Source organism: Zeugodacus cucurbitae, unplaced genomic scaffold (genome assembly GCF_028554725.1).
Source record: "Zeugodacus cucurbitae isolate PBARC_wt_2022May unplaced genomic scaffold, idZeuCucr1.2 ctg00000247.1, whole genome shotgun sequence".
Taxonomy (NCBI): Eukaryota; Metazoa; Arthropoda; class Insecta; order Diptera; family Tephritidae; genus Zeugodacus; species Zeugodacus cucurbitae.
In genome coordinates this window covers 10,001-15,000 of record NW_026530868.1, presented here as the reverse complement: position 1 = coordinate 15,000, position 5,000 = coordinate 10,001, and the positions used below count along the sequence as shown (strand labels likewise).

The 5,000-nt window shown below is 29.2% G+C and overlaps 2 non-coding genes across 2 annotated transcripts; both read left to right on the top strand.

Moving 5' to 3' along the window:
* The first annotated feature begins 1,927 nt into the window (after positions 1 to 1,927).
* LOC128924071 (small subunit ribosomal RNA) lies at positions 1,928 to 3,917 on the top strand. The gene has a single exon (XR_008472766.1). It is a non-coding gene; the product is annotated as a small subunit ribosomal RNA (ribosomal RNA).
* Positions 3,918 to 4,425: 508 nt separating this feature from the next.
* On the top strand, positions 4,426 to 4,604 carry LOC128924067 (5.8S ribosomal RNA). The gene has a single exon (XR_008472763.1). It is a non-coding gene; the product is annotated as a 5.8S ribosomal RNA (ribosomal RNA).
* The last annotated feature ends 396 nt before the right edge of the window (positions 4,605 to 5,000 follow it).

Below are 5,000 nucleotides of genomic sequence, written 5' to 3'. Positions count from 1 at the left end.
ACTAAGTTTATGAATTCATACAAGTAAAAAATTTTCATATAAATACTAAATAATTTTCATATAGATACTAAGTTTATGAATTCATACAAGTTAAAAATTTTCATATAAATACTAAATAATTTTCATATAGATACTAAGTTTATGAATTCATACAAGTAAAAAATTTTCATATAAATACTAAATAATTTTCATATAGATACTAAGTTTATGAATTCATACAAGTAAATAATTTTCATATAAATACTAAATAATTTTCATATAGATACTAAGTTAATGAATTCATACAAGTTAAAAATTTTCATATAAATACTAAACTAAATAATTTTCATATAGATACTAAGTTAATGAATTCATACAAGTTAAAAATTTTCATATAAATACTAAATAATTTTCATATAGATACTAAGTTAATGATTCATACAAGTTAAAAATTTTCATATAAATACTAAATAATTTTCATATAGATACTAAGTTTATGAATTCATACAAGTAAATAATTTTCATATAAATACTAAATAATTTTCATATAGATACTAAGTTAATGAATTCATACAAGTTAAAAATTTTCATATAAATACTAAATAATTTTCATATAGATACTAAGTTAATGAATTCATACAAGTTAAAATTTTCATATAAATACTAAATAATTTTCATATAGATACTAAGTTATGAATTCATACAAGTAAAAAATTTTCATATAAATACTAAATAATTTTCATATAGATACTAAGTTTATGAATTCATACAAGTAAATAATTTTCATATAAATACTAAATAATTTTCATATAGATACTTAATAAATTTCATATAAATACTAATTAATTTTCATATAGATACTAATTTTCATATAAGTACTAAGTGTATGAATTCATACAACTAAATAATTTTCATATAAGTACAAAAAATTTAAAAAAAAAAATAAATGTTAAGCTATTTTTGATGTTGTAATATTTCTTATAAGCATAATGCTCATAGAAAATGATATAAATTACTTGTATATATATGAATTTAAAACTTTTATATGGTTAAAAAGATTTTCTCCATACGATTTCCGGTTGGTGAGGTGTACGTGGCAGAAAACATATATGTTGTATGAAACTTCAACATTAGTACTTGTATGAAAATTTTAATACTTGTATGAAATTGCATACTTAGTACTTATATGAAAATTATTTTCATATATTTATAAAAGTATTTAAGTGTAATATATAAATGAGAGCAAAAAATTTATTCCTGGTTTGCTACAGTTGGTTTAAATAGAAATAATTTTGTTAATAATGAAATGTTATTAATTGAGATTATTCTTCTATACCTAACATAATGTAGTCGTTTTTTTTTTATTTAACTTTTTTTGGGGTTTGTTCTTCTATTCACATAAAATATATGTGGGTAAAGAATAAAATTCAATAAAGTTAAATATTTATATTATTACGCTCGAATACTTTCATATCATATATGAAATAAAATGAAAAATAATTGAATTGAAATTATTAATTTCAAATCAAAAGAAAAACGTATATACTCTTAAAAAAAGATATATACACTATATGCATTGAAATAAAGTAAAATGTATAAAAAATGATATTATTTGAAAGTTTAACAAATACAAGAAGAAACATCGTCCTTACATTAATAATTATATTATATATGTATAGAGAACGAAAATTCTTTCTCACGATAAGATACACAGTCTCAAAGTCCGAATAAGACCGCAATAAATAATACAATAATATGAAATTTAAATGACATGAAGTAAATTATTTAATCCGACCATAGTAGAAGAAATTTCATAATTATTTATTGTCGCGATTTCGTTCTCCTTTGCATTGTGTATATGTCGTGTACTTAATTTTCAAATATTGAAAATATCATTATAAAAATTTATATAGTATAAAAAATATTATATAAATGAATAAAAAATATTATTCTGGTTGATCCTGCCAGTAGTTATATGCTTGTCTCAAAGATTAAGCCATGCATGTCTAAGTACAAACAAATTAAAAGTGAAACCGCAAAAGGCTCATTATATCAGTTATGGTTCCATAGATCGTTAACAGTTACTTGGATAACTGTGGTAATTCTAGAGCTAATACATGCAAAATAAACACGGACCTTTTGGAACGTGTGCTTTTATTAGGCTAAAACCAAGCGATCGTAAGATCGTTATATTGGTTGAACTCTAGATAACTTGCAGATCGTATGGTCTCGTACCGACGACAGATCTTTCAAATGTCTGCCCTATCAACTTTTGATGGTAGTATCTAGGACTACCATGGTTGCAACGGGTAACGGGGAATCAGGGTTCGATTCCGGAGAGGGAGCCTGAGAAACGGCTACCACATCTAAGGAAGGCAGCAGGCGCGTAAATTACCCACTCCCAGTTCGGGGAGGTAGTGACGAAAAATAACAATACAGGACTCATATCCGAGGCCCTGTAATTGGAATGAGTACACTTTAAATCCTTTAACAAGGACCTATTGGAGGGCAAGTCTGGTGCCAGCAGCCGCGGTAATTCCAGCTCCAATAGCGTATATTAAAGTTGTTGCGGTTAAAACGTTCGTAGTTGAATTTGTGCTTCATACGGGTAGTACAGCTATAATTGTGGTATGTACATTACCTTATGTATGCAAGCGTATTACCGGTGGAGTTCTTATATGTAATTAATACAATGTATTTTTTATATATTCCTCCTATTTAAACCTGCTTCAGTGCTCTTCATCGAGTGTTGTTGTGGGCCGGTACAATTACTTTGAACAAATTAGAGTGCTTAAAGCAGGCTCCAAATGCCTGAATATTTTGTGCATGGAATAATGAAATAAGACCTCTGTTCTACTTTCATTGGTTTTTAGATCAAGAGGTAATGATTAATAGAAGCAGTTTGGGGGCATTAGTATTACGACGCGAGAGGTGAAATTCTTGGACCGTCGTAAGACTAACTTAAGCGAAAGCATTTGCCAAAGATGTTTTCATTAATCAAGAACGAAAGTTAGAGGTTCGAAGGCGATCAGATACCGCCCTAGTTCTAACCATAAACGATGCCAGCTAGCAATTGGGTGTAGCTACTACTATGGCTCTCTCAGTCGCTTCCCGGGAAACCAAAGCTTTTGGGCTCCGGGGGAAGTATGGTTGCAAAGCTGAAACTTAAAGGAATTGACGGAAGGGCACCACCAGGAGTGGAGCCTGCGGCTTAATTTGACTCAACACGGGAAAACTTACCAGGTCCGAACATAAGCGTGTAAGACAGATTGATAGCTCTTTCTCGAATCTATGGGTGGTGGTGCATGGCCGTTCTTAGTTCGTGGAGTGATTTGTCTGGTTAATTCCGATAACGAACGAGACTCAAATATATTAAATAGATGCTTTCAGGATTATGGTGTTGAAGCTTATATAGCCTTCATTCATGAGTTCATCTTGAATGTGCAAGTGTTTGAATGTGTTTATATAAGTGGAGCCGTACCTGTTGGTTTGTCCCATTATAAGGACACTAGCTTCTTAAATGGACAAATTGCGTCTAGCAGTAACGAGATTGAGCAATAACAGGTCTGTGATGCCCTTAGATGTCCTGGGCTGCACGCGCGCTACAATGAAAGTATCAACGTGTATTTCCTAGACCGAGAGGTCCGGGTAAACCGCTGAACCACTTTCATGCTTGGGATTGTGAACTGAAACTGTTCACATGAACTTGGAATTCCCAGTAAGTGTGAGTCATTAACTCGCATTGATTACGTCCCTGCCCTTTGTACACACCGCCCGTCGCTACTACCGATTGAATTATTTAGTGAGGTCTCCGGACGTGATCACTGTGACGCCTTGTGTTTCACGGTTGTTTCGCAAAAGTTGACCGAACTTGATTATTTAGAGGAAGTAAAAGTCGTAACAAGGTTTCCGTAGGTGAACCTGCGGAAGGATCATTATTGTGTTCCTATCCGTAAATATTATAAAAAAACAAACAAACAAACAAACAAACAAACAAACAAAAAAAGAATAAAAAAGAAAAATTATTTTCTTTTTTTTCTTTTCATTCATTTATTTGAATGTTTTTCTTTTTTTTCTTTTTTTTTTACTCCTTGTATTGTAGTATAATGAAAATTATATCGCATACATTGTATTTGAACGCAACAAACCTTTAAACATATATAGTTGTACTTATTATTTATAAAAATAATATAAATGATAAGTTAATTTGTTCTCATTAACGTGTAATTCCTTAAAAATATATAGAAATTAAATAAAATGTAATAAAAAAGGAATTACTGTTTTTGTTGGACTAAGACATGCGCAACTTGTAAATGTTTGGGTTGAAAATTACAATTTATTGAAAGATGTTTTAAAATAATTTATATATTATATACGAAAACGAAATGTTATTCTTTCAATAAATTAAAAACTCTTGACGTTAAATTAAAATAAACAAAAAATTATCACTCTAAGCGGTGGATCACTCGGCTCATGGGTCGATGAAGAACGCAGCTAACTGTGCGTCATCGTGTGAACTGCAGGACACATGAACATCGACATTTTGAACGCATATTGCAGTCCATGCTGTTATGTACTTTAATTAATTTTAAAGTGCTGCTTGGACTACATATGGTTGAGGGTTGTAAGACTATGCTAAATTAGTTGCTTATTCTTTTAGTCAATTAAAAGAATTTAAGCACATGGTATATTACTGGATTGTATTTTTCAATCCATAATATTAATAGCATAAAAAGAAATATAGAAAATATATTCTTGAACACCTCATATTTGAACGAAATTTTATAATAAATAAGAATCTTAGTATTCCCAAAAACAATAAAATTTCAATATTATTATTTCAAATAATATATACATTTAGAGGAACGTCTAGCATAAAATATTATTTTATTCTAGGATTGCCTTAAATGTAAAAAACCAAGAAAATAATATTGTTGTTATAATGAAGTAAGTAGTACGGGATGAAAAGATTGAATATTTATTATTAAGAAAATTATATTGGTGTTAAGAAATAATTATGT